The sequence below is a fragment of the Protopterus annectens genome, chromosome 3.part1 (genome assembly GCF_019279795.1).
Source record: "Protopterus annectens isolate FY-2018-M chromosome 3.part1, PAN1.0, whole genome shotgun sequence".
Taxonomy (NCBI): domain Eukaryota; kingdom Metazoa; phylum Chordata; order Ceratodontiformes; family Protopteridae; genus Protopterus; species Protopterus annectens.
The window spans coordinates 155,890,457-155,904,509 of NC_056732.1; positions in this window are offsets into that span (position 1 = coordinate 155,890,457).

Genomic DNA, 14,053 nt, shown 5'->3' on the forward strand with positions numbered 1-14,053 from the left:
ATTTTGCCAGTGCTATGAAATCAGTAGCAGTACACCCACACATACACACCTTCAGTATGTTGTTCTCCATTGGCCCTATGTGCTGGTAATCACCATGGCAATCACACTTCTAGGGTAACATGTGCAAAGGTAACCTGTGAATCACCTCTATGGTCCAGTTGTGGTTTATGTGCATCATGTGGCAATGTCACAGCTGCCACATGTATGCAGTCAACCATCACCCCTGGCTAGGAACGTACAACACATGTGTGGGATGCCACCACATAGCCAATCTGAGGACTGAGCACTCTGAACCCAGTAATGCCATACCCTGTCAGGTGGCATGACATACTACAGTGACTACAATACCAGTCTGACATAGACCCGCACTGACAGCAATCTGAACACACTGGGGCATACTTGGAGACTCAGAATAGCATCCTGCCTGAGCATCACACACCTCTGCAGCTGGCACACAGGCATATGTTACGTCGGAACCGAGCACATGCCACACATGGCACACACATCCTGTGTTCCACACACTCACAGCCTGTAGGGCTACACAACACACCTGCTACAGCTGTGTCAGGTACCTCACTTAGCCGCTGCAGTGGGGTCCCGCTCAACAGGCTGTACATTGTGAAGGTCACAGTGATATGCCTGTGAGGCACTATGGTCCACCACAAAACACATGCATACAGGTCAGTCAGAGGCATGGACACATATGACTCAGTCATTGACCATGCCACTATGGATGACCTGAGACATACCTCCCTGGACTACATGATAGGGAACATAGAAGGGATCTCTCCACATGTGGCACGGGCCAGTATGAGCCTGATCTTGGTTGCCATCATACCCTCACCGGGTATGCTACCACTTTATGTAGGAAGGGTGTTCTATGTTTACATTCTGCTCAATCTCCAATGTCATTCACAGGGTATCCACTGGCTGTCAACGTGTGCTTACATGCTAGGGAAGCCACAATGATTTGTGAGGGGCAGCTTGCACGTGACACCCATGGGCCAATGTATATTGGCGAAGCCCCTTGATACACACATACTGCCTTATGCTGCAGGACACGGATTACATAGCCACCTCCACAGTTATCACACAGGATAGGACAATAACAGTGATGCTACACAACACCAGCAGTGTACACCGCAAGATGCATGCACTGGACACTGTCCTCAGCACGGTGAACTGCAATGTCTGTGCAGTACCAGAGTCCTGATTCATGGCTCACAGGTGCAACCCATCACTGCCAGGCTATACCTCATACCATGCCTGTCGTCCCCTACACATGTAACACACATGGACAGGGGGGTGGTATCCCAAGGCACCACAGATACACACACCTCCAGGTTGTTGGCACAGCACAAAGCATCAGGGCCTATTCATGTGCAGCTAACAGTGTGTCGGACTGCCTTCTGGTTCATAGCCTGGCACACACAACCCTCCCATACACAGGAAACCCACCTATCCTCCATAACAACACTGGCAATATGACAGTCTCAAGAACTGTTTTATATGGCTGGACTGCATCCAGCCAAACATTGTGCGTGAGCATTACTGTAGCTACAACACACTAGTTGAAGGGTTCCCAGCATGTGGTCACTGAATTGCAGTGAAATAACATGTTACCACTCCCACAACAAGTGGGAATATGCAGCACCTGTACATCGACTACATGTAGACTATATGGCCCAGACCAGATGTGTATTCCCTGCTGTAGGTATTTTACCATATACACCCACACTGTATAGACACATACCGCGTGCGGCCCCTGCACAGTAAGACACAGTCATATTGTTATGCATTGCAAATACCATTTATCCACTCGAGGCACGTGTCAGACATGGTAACTACTGCAGGTCACAGGTATTTATGTGTATGTGTCACACACATACATCATGTGTGCATTGCCATTGCTGGTTTAGGCAATGGCATGCATTGTTATGCACAAAGACCCACACAAGGTCATAATGTGTGACACAACCACACGTGGCAGTTGTGGGTTTCCAAAACATACCTATCTGTACTCTGACAATGGTAATAGACCCAACAGCAGAGCGCACTATTGGAATTACTGGCCAACTAGCCCGGTTTGGCTGTGCTGATAGTGTGGTGACATCCCCTGTGTTTACTGGGGGAATATGCAGCATCTGCTGTATTGTAGTATTTGCCAAAAGGATCTGTTCTCTCACACTTGCATTTACACACACCCTACTACCCCCACACACACCCACACACACTTGCCATTTGCAGGATTCATACTCCTACCTAACTATGTCACGACACATGAGAGAGATGCATTAGCGAAGCACACTATTCGGATTACTAGGAGATTGTTCTTCTCTGGCTGTACTTATAGGGTGCTGACATCATCAGTGTTTAGAAAGGGTAATGTGCATCATGTAGTGTGATCTCCTGATTGCCAAAACTAACATGTTTTTCATACAGAATTGCACACACACAAACTCCCCACATCCAAACACACACACACTTGCAGGTTTCAAACCCCTACCTAATTATGTTATGATACTTGAGAAAAATGCTTTAGCGGAGTGCGCTAATCAGATTACTAGGAGGTGTCTTTTCTCCAGCTGTACTTATAGGGTGCTGACATCATCAGTGTTTGGAAAGGGTAATGTGCATCATGTAGTGTGATCTCCTGATTGCCAAAACTAACATGTTTTTCATACAGAATTACACACACACAAACTCCCCACATCCAAACACACACACTTGCCATTTGCAGGTTTCAAACTCCTACCTAACTATGTTATGACACTTGAGAGAGACGCATTAGCAGAGTGCGCTATTCGAATTACTGGGAAGTTTCCCTTCTCCGCTGTACTTATGGGGTGCTGACATCATCCGTGCTTAGATAGGGGAATGTGCATCCTGTAGAGTGCTTTCACAGTTGCCAAAAGGGACATCTCCCTCACACAGACTTGCACACACACGAACTCCCCTCCACACACACTGGGCAGTTGCAAGATTCAAACCCCTACCTAACTATGTTATGATACTCGTGACAGATGCATTAGCGGAGCACGCTATTCGAAGTACTGGGAGGTTTCCCTTCTCCTGCTGTACTTATAGGGTGCTGACATCATCAGTGCTTAGGGGAATGTGCATCCTGTAGAGTACTTTCACAGTTGCCAAAAGGGACATCACCCTCACACAGACTTGCACACACATCAACCCCACTCACCCACACACACACACACACTGAGCAATTGCATGGTTCGAACTCCTACCTACCTATATTATGACACTTGAGGGAGACGCATTAGCAGAGCACGCTAACTGAATTACTGGGCATCTGGTCTGCACCTGCAGTATTTATAGGGTGCTGACATCTTTATTTCTACAGAGGTATGTACATCTAGTACTACCTGTCAGGTGGGGGATAGCATATATATGCATTTGCAGCCACCTATGTCAGGGTCAGATATGCACATCACACTGGCAGGTTATGTTCTATACCATGCTTCGTGACCACAGGACCTGTAACACACAACACAACCAGTCCAGAACACCACTCCCACATCCAGGACACACACTTAGCTTCCCTGGGAACAGTGCCGGGATATGCAGGTGTTCACATACACCATTCCAGTTGTTAACATCAGGTACAGGCATATTGTGTGTGGGAACTACTCAGGCCTCTACCACTTTACCCTACAGCCACTACAATTTGTGGGTCCATGTGCTATGGCAGAACCACACACCACAGCCACATTGGGGAATACATATTGCACCTGTCCATCTGCAACATGGGTACTCACTGTTCCACACCAGAGGTAGACCATCATTGTTGATATCTGACCATACCCACCTTTCCCTGGACATCCATATCCCATCCCCACCCCCAGGCAAGGTTGTCACTGCACACAAACTGTGTTTAGCACAAGCAGACTCTACACTTGTAAAGACTGGGGTGGACGACTTCAAAGGACCCATGCTGGGGGACTATACTGGCCACTCTGCATAATCCTTGACAATTGCATTCTATGAGCATGTGTAAGGTTTGCATTGATCATGCTATCCCACATGTACCCATGACTGCTCCACAACAAGACACCTGTCAGGTGTACACCAGCCATATATGAGCCTTCCAACAGACAGAGTGAGCTACTACATTGCAGAGCTGTAGCCCACAGAGGGAGGACATCTGTGAACAGTTCCAGCATGACACTTCATTCCCACATAATCATCACAACACAGTGTTGACAGTGGAATTGTCCAGACAATGCAGATAGGGCTCCCCTCAGTCTGTTATTGATGGCCACTTACTGTTAGAGGTCCTCAGCAACCCTCTTCCAGCACACACCAACAACATGGCTGTGGCTTAGCACAGTCAAACCCTGGGATCTCCACTGTGCCCCTGCTTGACAGAGGCGCAGCTCACTAGCCTCACACGTTGCCTTATGTGACCTACTTTACAGTGGCACAGTAGCCTACTGTACTGGGGATGCAGATGCCAAGCACACCCTCTTCCAGCACACACCAACAACATGGCTGTGGCTTAGCACAGTCAAACCCTGGGATCTCCACTGTGCCCCTGCTTGACAGAGGCGCAGCTCACTAGCCTCACACGTTGCCTTATGTGACCTACTTTACAGTGGCACAGTAGCCTACTGTACTGGGGATGCAGATGCCAAGCACACTCTGGCTAAGCTGTCATTCCCTAGGGCAACAAGCCTAGTATTGACCTTTACACCCATATGTTCAATTGTCAGATGCATAATATTTGTTGTGCTGTTCTACTGTTTGCAGGTCTTGATTGCCATAGCATTCTCTGTTCCTATGAACAACTTGTGTATCTGTGGAAGATGTTTGAATATGAGGGCGATCCACTATATCACTTATGTCTCTGTAGTCATTTACTGTGTGCACTGGGCAGATTGCTGTGTTGTGGTTGGTTCCTGGAATGACAAGTACAAATACCAGATATGTGTGGCCAAATGCTAAACGGAGATATGGCCTAAGTGTGTGAGCATGCCCAGTTCAGCCTTTCCATGGCATGTTGTCTGACATATGCCTCATTTATCAAAGTGTGCGAGCATGCCCAGTGTGAGCTTTCCATATGTTGCACTCTGAAGTCCACCACATATTTGGGTGTGTGTGAACTTCAACAATATCTCACGTTTATGGTTGTGTGTTGGGTGTCATGTTGTGTACTAACTGGCTAACTGCTTCTTGTCTGCCGCAACAGGGATTATACTGTGCCTGCAGGGATTGCATGGGATACTTTGCATACAGTTGTCAACATCCTTTCATAATGACCTAACACTGTAGTACCGTATAGTGTACTGGTTCAGTAATTTCACTGTGGTGGACAGTATCCTGGGCTTTAGTCCTATCACTGCTTGACATCTTCATAGTGAGCACAACAGACTGTGTAGGGGCCAGTTGTGCACATATGACCATGCTGCATTATATTCAGATATGGACTACCTACACCAGGCTCGTCCAACATTGGTAGTGTATTCCACAACATAGGTGGACATTGGCAAACACTAGCAATGTTCCCTAGGCCATTTCTGATGCTAATCACAGGGTGTGTTTGTCCTTCGACACACATTGTAACTGGAGTTTGCTATGACATATGTTATGGTTAGTATACTGTGCCTCCGTCTACCTCTGACATAACAGTGATACCCAGGGTTAACCTACCATCTCCCATCCACTCATCGGGATTCCTCTTGAGGGGTGTCGATAGGTGACTCTCTGGCTAACCTGTACCGGGAGTTTACAAGAGTGGGGGTGCCTTCTGTGTTATGGATCATTCTGTACAGCTTGTCCTATGTATGTCAGTGCTGGGGTTCAGGTCTCTCATGTGCATAGCTCACTGCCATTCAGATTGTACAAGGTGCAGCATGTTCATTGATTCCAGCTTGGACATGGCTTCATACATCAGGCACAGCATGCCAATGGCTGGGCAGTATGGCAGTGTGTGGAGCTGCAGTTTGTTTACACAGGCAACACATGGCATCTGTTCATGCTCTTTGCTACTCCTGGTGGGGTACTGTTGTGGACTTTACAGTTGATGGAGGTGTCTGCTGAGGTATATCCCACAGGGGCTATTGTAGTAAATTGTGACGCTGATGAAGGATGACTGCAGAGCCACAGTGACCTCCCCTTATCTACATCTGACAACCTTAATGATTGGGTGGGTATATGGTATGTTTCTGCGAACACTACAGCCACATGTTTGTCTAGTGCAGGATGTCTATCACCTTGTGTCCCCAGGTCTCTCATTACATGTTAGGTACGTAATGGGTTAACACATGTATGGTAATTTGTGGGCACTTACTGTATATCCACGGTGGTTGTCTATATACAGTTCTGCAATTAGCTTGCTGACATGGCTATGGCTCCAGTTGTCTGTTTCTAGGTGGCCCTTTTGTGGGTTGCTTGTGTCAGCTGGGGGTCGGATATGGTGAGCTGTTTGTACTCCTCTGCATACATGTTCAGTCACAGTCCTTCCATGTTTGCCTATACCTATGGGACATATATATCAACCAAGCCTTGTGGGATGCCACTCATATCTGCTTTGTAGTCTGACATGGATGCAGCATGTCTGACCATGTCAGTTCTGTCCTTGGTCTGGTTTGCAACCCCTCTACTGACATAGGGGTATATATTTAAGCTGGTGAACATATCCATACTGAACTCGTAGGGTATTGTCTGGAAGCATATGCATGGTCCAGCTATGCTGTGTGAACCACATCGCCCTCATCAATGACCTTAATGACTGTTTCAAATGGGTCAAACATGTTTAGGGGCAGGATCTGCAGTTACGACAGCCACACTGTGTAGGGTCCAGTATCAGTAGGTCTACGATAGCTTTATGTCTGCGGTACATACTGATCCTTTCCATAGCTGTGCAGACCAAGCTTGTCAGGATCCTGGGGTGGTAGTTTGCAGTATCCATTCAGGCAACACCTTTGTTGTGAGGGACCACTGTTGTTGTACACTGCTCTTTGGGTACATATCCTGTGGTAAGGCTGACATTGGGCAGTAGTGTGACTTGGCATTCCATTATTCTTGGAGTCCATGTTGGCCTCAGCCCAGGACACCATCACATACCTTTGCTGCTGTGTGTTTTGCTTTGCAGATGATGGCTGTTACCTCAGCATCTGCAATGTCAGGGGACCAGCAGTCTGCTGAGATAGATATTTTGCATTCTTCTGGGGGGGGGGGTTGTTTGCACTGCACCTGTCAGGTTGTATGTTGACAATATGTGTGTGTGTTTGGTATGTTGTTTGTAATATCTGTGTGATTCGGAGCATATCTGTGGATTCCCAACATGGTTCTTTCCATCAGTTAAGTAAGCCTTGTGATTATCCTTAGTGTCCTGTACAATTTGTATCTTCATAGGTTCATGGGTTCATACTAGGCTATCCACCCTAGGGCATTAGTAAGCCAAGCCAGAGTGTGTGTGTCTTTCGCCGCCCCTTGTTATGTGACTATTATGGCCATTTATGATTTCCTTTACTGTGCCTCTGTCTGGTCGTGACACAGTGAAGACCCCCAGTGTACATGTATGATCATCCATCCACTTGGCAATATTCCTGTTGAGGGGTATCAGTGAGGGGCTCTGCCTAACATGGATTGGGATCCTGTTTCTGGGTGTGGGGAGCCTCTGGGTTATGTATCTGTCCCTCCAGCACATCCTATTTCATTATGTGTTGAGGCTGACATCTGTCACTCTCACAGCTCCAATGGCTTTGATTTCCTGTGGTGGAGCATGTCCATTACTCCTGTGTTGGACATGGCCTTGTACAACAGACATACAATGCCTGTGTGTAGGCAGTCTGTGACTGCATTCAGCTGAGGTGTCTACAGCCAGGCAGCATATGACATATATTTGACACCCTTTATCCTCTTGGTGGGGTACCTTTGAGGTCTTCCGAACCACTGCAGGTGTCACGTACGGTACATCCCATATGAGTCATTGTACTAGATTATGGGTCTGATAAGGGAACAGTACAGGGGCACAGTGACCTCTGTTGATGTAGATGTGAATCCTTTCATGATACGGTGTCCAATATCGACAATCTTCCTAGCCACATTGGCATTGTGAGTGTCACATGACAAATTACTGTCGACTTGTGTCCCTAGGTCCCTGATTACTCCTTGCATACATAATGGTTTACCACCTATGTGGTAATTTGTGAGTACCTTGTCTGGTATTTGGTGGGACATTCATACTGTCCAGTGTCTTCAGGATGTTTGGGTGGAGTTCTTGTGTGTGAGAGTGTGGTCTGTCGTATGCTACAGACTGTACAGCAGTTTTGACTACACTTAGGTGCACATGGGTGGTCTCTGCTGCTTTGTGCATTGTCAGTTACCTGGCCATATGGGTGTCTGTGCTGCATATGGATACTCCCCCTCATTTGATGTTTTGGTCCAGGTGTTGGGGCCATAACGCATGATATGTGGTATAACCTGGTAGTGCTGGTGTGCTATCAGTAGGCTTGCAGCAGGCTTCTGTCACTGCACAGACATCAATGTTCTCCATACTGGGAAGTGCCTCAGGGGCATGCATATTGCAGTTTACACATCTGGCATTGGTCAGCATTACCCTTATGTTTCTTACCACTTATGTTTTCTAGGGTGGTGGGTAGTCTTTTTGGCCTTGCCTATGTACAGCTCTATGGAGGTGGCAAAGGCCTTATCCAGTATCCAGATGCCCAGGGGTAACAGGTGCAAGCCATCCCTGGAACAGCAGCATGGCTTGTCATGCATGACATCTCAAGCAGACAGACATTAGACCCTCTTGGACTGACAGCTGTAACTGTGCCACCTGTTAAAGCTGATCATTCTGTGTTTATACTGTGGCATCATTCTTGGTGAGGGTTGGATGCTGCAAACGGCCAGTGTCATACCGGCCTGGGGTACATACTCAGAGAGCTCATCCATGTCTCTTTTCATGTAGTCCAGGGAGGTACATCTCAGGTCATTCACACTAGCATGGACAATGAGTGCATCATATTTCTGCTTGCTTTGGGGTGACCTGCATACTTGTGTTATGTGGCATATTGTGGCAGCCTACAGGCAGCTTACTGTACCCTTTGCCTTGTTCAGTCCTATCCCTTGTGGTACCTATGAAGGTGGGTTTGTGTTTTGAGACTTACCTATTCAGGGCATGCTGTGGGTACTGACAGCCTTTGCCAGTATCCATGGGGCCTGGACTGATAGGTGCACGCCACCCCTAGCAGGTGGTGCATCATGCTCCACATGTCTTCCCAGGCTGGAACACATTGGCTCCCCTTTGACTAACTGCATTACTTCAGCCAGTTATTGCAATTTATCATCCCATCATCATTTTGTGGCTTCATGCTTGGTGAGGGTGGATGATAGTCAGGGTCCTCAGGTGTGCATATAGTACATGGTGTTACATTACTTAACACATGGCATTCATGCCTCAGGTGGTGCTGCAGGGCTGCCTCTGTTGGATGCGCATATTACACTCCCTGTACATGTTTGTGAGTAGGTCATGTCATTTTAGGCATCCCTGTTATTATTTGAGTGAGTCAGAGGGGGTATCATTCCCAGGGTTCCTACTGAGCCAGTGTATGTGCTATGCGTTGCCTCTTTGCCAAGGCCAGGGCATACTGGGCACGCCTCCTTCTGCCTACTGGGGCAGGCTCAGGTTGTTCCTCCTCCGAGTCACGCTCTGCCTGTGATGGCCTTGGCAATGGTGGGGGGCTGTTTGGCCCAGCCCTATGCTGGTCCTGCTGCAGCTGTTTTCGCAAGATCATATTATGTAGCATAGCACATACCATGACAATTTGAGTACATGTAGTTGGTGTGTACTGCAAGGCTCCACCAGATGTGTCCAGACACCGGAACCATGACTTGAGCAGCCCAAACACACGCTCTATTACATTACTTGTTTGTGCATGTGCCTCATTATGGCGTTCCTATTCAGGTGTGTGTGCGTTTCTGATGGGTGTCATCAGCCACGGCTCCAGTGCATAACCTGCATCCCCCACTAGGTGTCCATGTGGGATGTCCCCATTGGCAAATGTCTGGTACAGCTGCGTCAAATGCCAGATGTGGGAATCATGATAACTCACAGGGCAGCCAGCACACACATTCATTATTATACCCTGGGCATCACACACAACCTGGCAGTTGATGGAGGGGAAGCCCTTGCGGTTGATGTATGCCCTACCCTGCTCACCGGCTGGTGCTTTGATGCGTATGTGCGTGCAGTCTATTGCACCCACTACCTCAGGGTATTCCGCTATTTGCTGGAAGAGACGCATATTGCTGGCCAATACCTCACGGCATTGGGGAAATATACATGATCACTGACATGTGCTGACATGGCATCCAGGAACTGGTGCAGTACCCTGGAGGCTGATGCCTGTGATATCCCCATCATATCACCAGTTGGTCTTTGGAAGGTACCTGTTGCTAGTATTCTTAGGCCAACACATACCTTGGTTTCCACTGGGATGGGTTCCCCTCTGTTGGTTCTGTGTGTAAGGTGTGGCCTGCACAGCTCAACTATTTGCTGCAGGAGCTCTCTATCCACTCTATAGCGCTCTACTATCTCCAGCTCATGTAACCCGTGGTAGGTGACCCTGGGCCTGTATACTCTTCTCCGTCTCCTCACTGTGGGTTGTCTGGCACCATCTGCATTGTCACCACCCTCAGCAAGTCGCCTATGTCTCATTATGACAGCTATGGCAACCCCTAACATTTCTGTTCTGAGTTCAGCTTTTTCAGTTTTCACTTCTAATAGCTTACTCCTGTCTTGCAGTGTCTCTTGAGAGAAACATCCTGCACTGCTGTTTGCAGAGTTTTAAGTGCTGGGCTGGGCTACTATTCTGCCTGTGTAATTGCCTGCTTCTAATTGTTTTCACCTGCTAGCTCTAGCAGTATTCCCTGCTAGCTTCCTACTAATTCTGTTGCTTCCTTTTTCCTTTCTGTTTCCTCAGGGGGGAGCAGCGTGCATACCAGCAGAAACACTCTCACAGTGGCTTACACGTGTGCACACATGCTTACATGGTTCAGGATCTGCCTATTCGGGTTAAAACATGCGCACACCAGCGCAAACAGTGTTACAAGTCTGCCAACAGGCTCCTACATGCTCAGACTGCCCTACACACGCGCACACCAGCGCAAACAGTGTTAAACATCTACCAACACACTCCCACATACTCAGTCTGCCTTACACGCGCACACACTTCCCTAATCACGCTTCATGGCGAGCACACGTGCGCTTGCACGCCCAGCAAGAAACTTTGGTGTAAGTAACAGTGTACACCTTCCATTTCTTGACTTTACCAGACTTATCTTGTGGCACTCCTCTTTCCCTGATCTGTGTCTGTCATCTGTCATGTTACACTGACCTCCAATGAACTGCATTTCTTTCTACCATTCCCCCCTGTGATGTCACCTATCTCCTACTCTATTCCTCCCCCTTATGTATCTCTTACACTACTCAGACTGTGCTCATTTGCTATGTGACTGTGGGATTCAGTATCCTAACCCTCATTTACATGAGATTGCCTACTAATGCTTAGTTACATGTCTTAGACTCAGCTTCCCCCCTTAGCAACCACTACACGGTGGCCATGTTGTTTTTGGTCTGCTGGTCCCTGCATTGTCATTCCATGTATTGCATAAAACCCACATTTGTGGGTTTATAACCTTCATTTTTATGTTTTATAAAGTGCAACCTGTTTGTGTGGGGCTGCGCTGCGTTTAAACATCGGCGATCGCCGAAAAAAAAATATATATTTTTATAATTTTTGCATCGGGTTACCTTGCCAATGGCCGCATATTTGGCCATTGGCATGCTGCCTGACACATATGCACCCTTTATTTGGTGCTGACATGGCTCCGTTGTGAGTTTTGCAGAAACATACTCAGTTGTCAACTGAGTACATTTCTGCAGCTAAAACGTCTCTTACACGGGCTGGTTTCTGCTTCGTGGATCGCTAATATACCTCGTTTGCATACCTTTCGGCTGCAAGTGAGGTATTTAGCATATCCACGCCCAGTCCGTGTAAGAGACGTTTTAGCTGGTCTCTTACATGGAGTTTAGGGCTGTTCCTGGATCGCGAGGCTTGCATGGAGTGTTACACGTCTCTTACACTCCATGCAAACCTTCGTGAATCCTGCCCATAATGTAATATTCTTTCAAACAGAACATACAGCACAAAACTTCTTGTCCCAAAGAGATTCTGGGTGCATGTTGCAGGGAATGTTGAACTACTGGGGGGCACTTATTTTACCCTACCACCCAACTGCTCTGTCTACTCCCTGTGGCTTAGAAAGAAATGCACCCTGCAACCAGCACTAACACTAATGTTTTTCTAAAAGTGCTTCATGTTTATACAAGTAATGGCATTTATGTCTCCTTATCTGTTGGCTGTTATGGCTCTGCTCAAATAGCTTAGAATCATGAAAGCTGATTGTAAACACATCTTATTGGAGCAACCCCCATGTTAAAAATCAGTAAAATGAAGGACTTTTAGGAGTGCAGTGCCTCTCTTAACTCTCCTCACATTTTTAAGGGCTAATTTACTGATTGCAGTCCACGTGGAAACCATACTGAAATTAGCACTGTTCTGCTGACTGTAGTATTAAGTTTAAATGAAGTTAATCTGTTGCTTATTCTTGTTGTTGTGGTTGTTGTATTGTTGTTTTATAGTGACAATATCTAAGATAATACTGCACTGATGCTGGGTAAATATACATTTATTACTTGGCCGATTGCTCTACTGATTGTTATGAAACTAATTGCTTTACAGCTACTACACATAGGAATTACTGATTTTGACAAAGGCTGAGATTCATGTGTGCAATTTACAGCAATGAGCGGGGAGTTTGCAGTTCAGGAAACAGCACCACACATCGTGGCTGGCCGGAAAACAAGGGTAAGCAGAAGAATATGCTAATGGATGGTAATGAAGCAACAGGGCAGTGTGATTCAGAAACATTTAAAACATATCTAAACATGTCAAACTCACTTTAGCACCAAATTGTGACATATGATGGAAAACAGCTACAGGAAAATTTTAAAAGATGTTAGGGATTACTACAGCCATTGTAAACCTGTATCTGCAAGAGGATACATAGAGGCTGCTGCTGCAGCTACTGTTGTTGCCAGACATTACACAAGAAAATGGTGGTTTTAGACTACTTTTGGCCTACCATGAGCTACATGAAATGCAAATAGTAGACTGCTATAGGGTGGACAGGGACACCATACAAAAAATAGCAGACATATGTCAGTCATACTTGAGGCTCCATGGTTATCATAGCAAACCCATTTCAGTAGATATGTTTTTATAATTTTTGCATCGGGTTACCTTGCCAATGGCCACATATTTGGCCATTGGCATGCGGCCTGACACATATGCACCCTTTATTTGGTGCTGACATGGCTCCGTTGTGATTTTTGCAGAAACATACTCAGTTGTCAACTGAGTACATTTCTGCAGCTAAAACGTCTCTTACACGGGCTGGTTTCTGCTTCGTGGATCGCTAATATACCTCATTTGCATACCTTTCAGCTGCAAGTGAGGTATTTAGCATATCCACGCCCAGTCCGTGTAAGAGACATTTTAGCTGGTCTCTTACATGGAGTTTAGGGCTGTTCCTGGATCGCGAGGCTTGCATGGAGTGTTACACGTCTCTTACACTCCGTGCAAGCCTTCGTGAATCCTGCCCATAATGTAATATTCTTTCAAACAGAACATACAACACAAAACATCTAGTCCCAAAGAGATTCTGGGTGCATGTTGCAGGGAATGTTGAACTACTGGGGGGCACTTATTTTACCCTACCACCCAACTGCTCTGTCTACTCCCTGTGGCTTAGAAAGAAATGCACCCTGCAACCAGCACTAACACTAATGTTTTTCTAAAAGTGCTTCATGTTTATACAAGTAATGGCATTTATGTCTCCTTATCTGTTGGCTGTTATGGCTCTGCTCAAATAGCTTAGAATCATGAAAGCTGATTGTAAACACATCTTATTGGAGCAACCCCCCATGTTAAAAATCAGTAAAATGAAGGACTTTTAGGAGTGC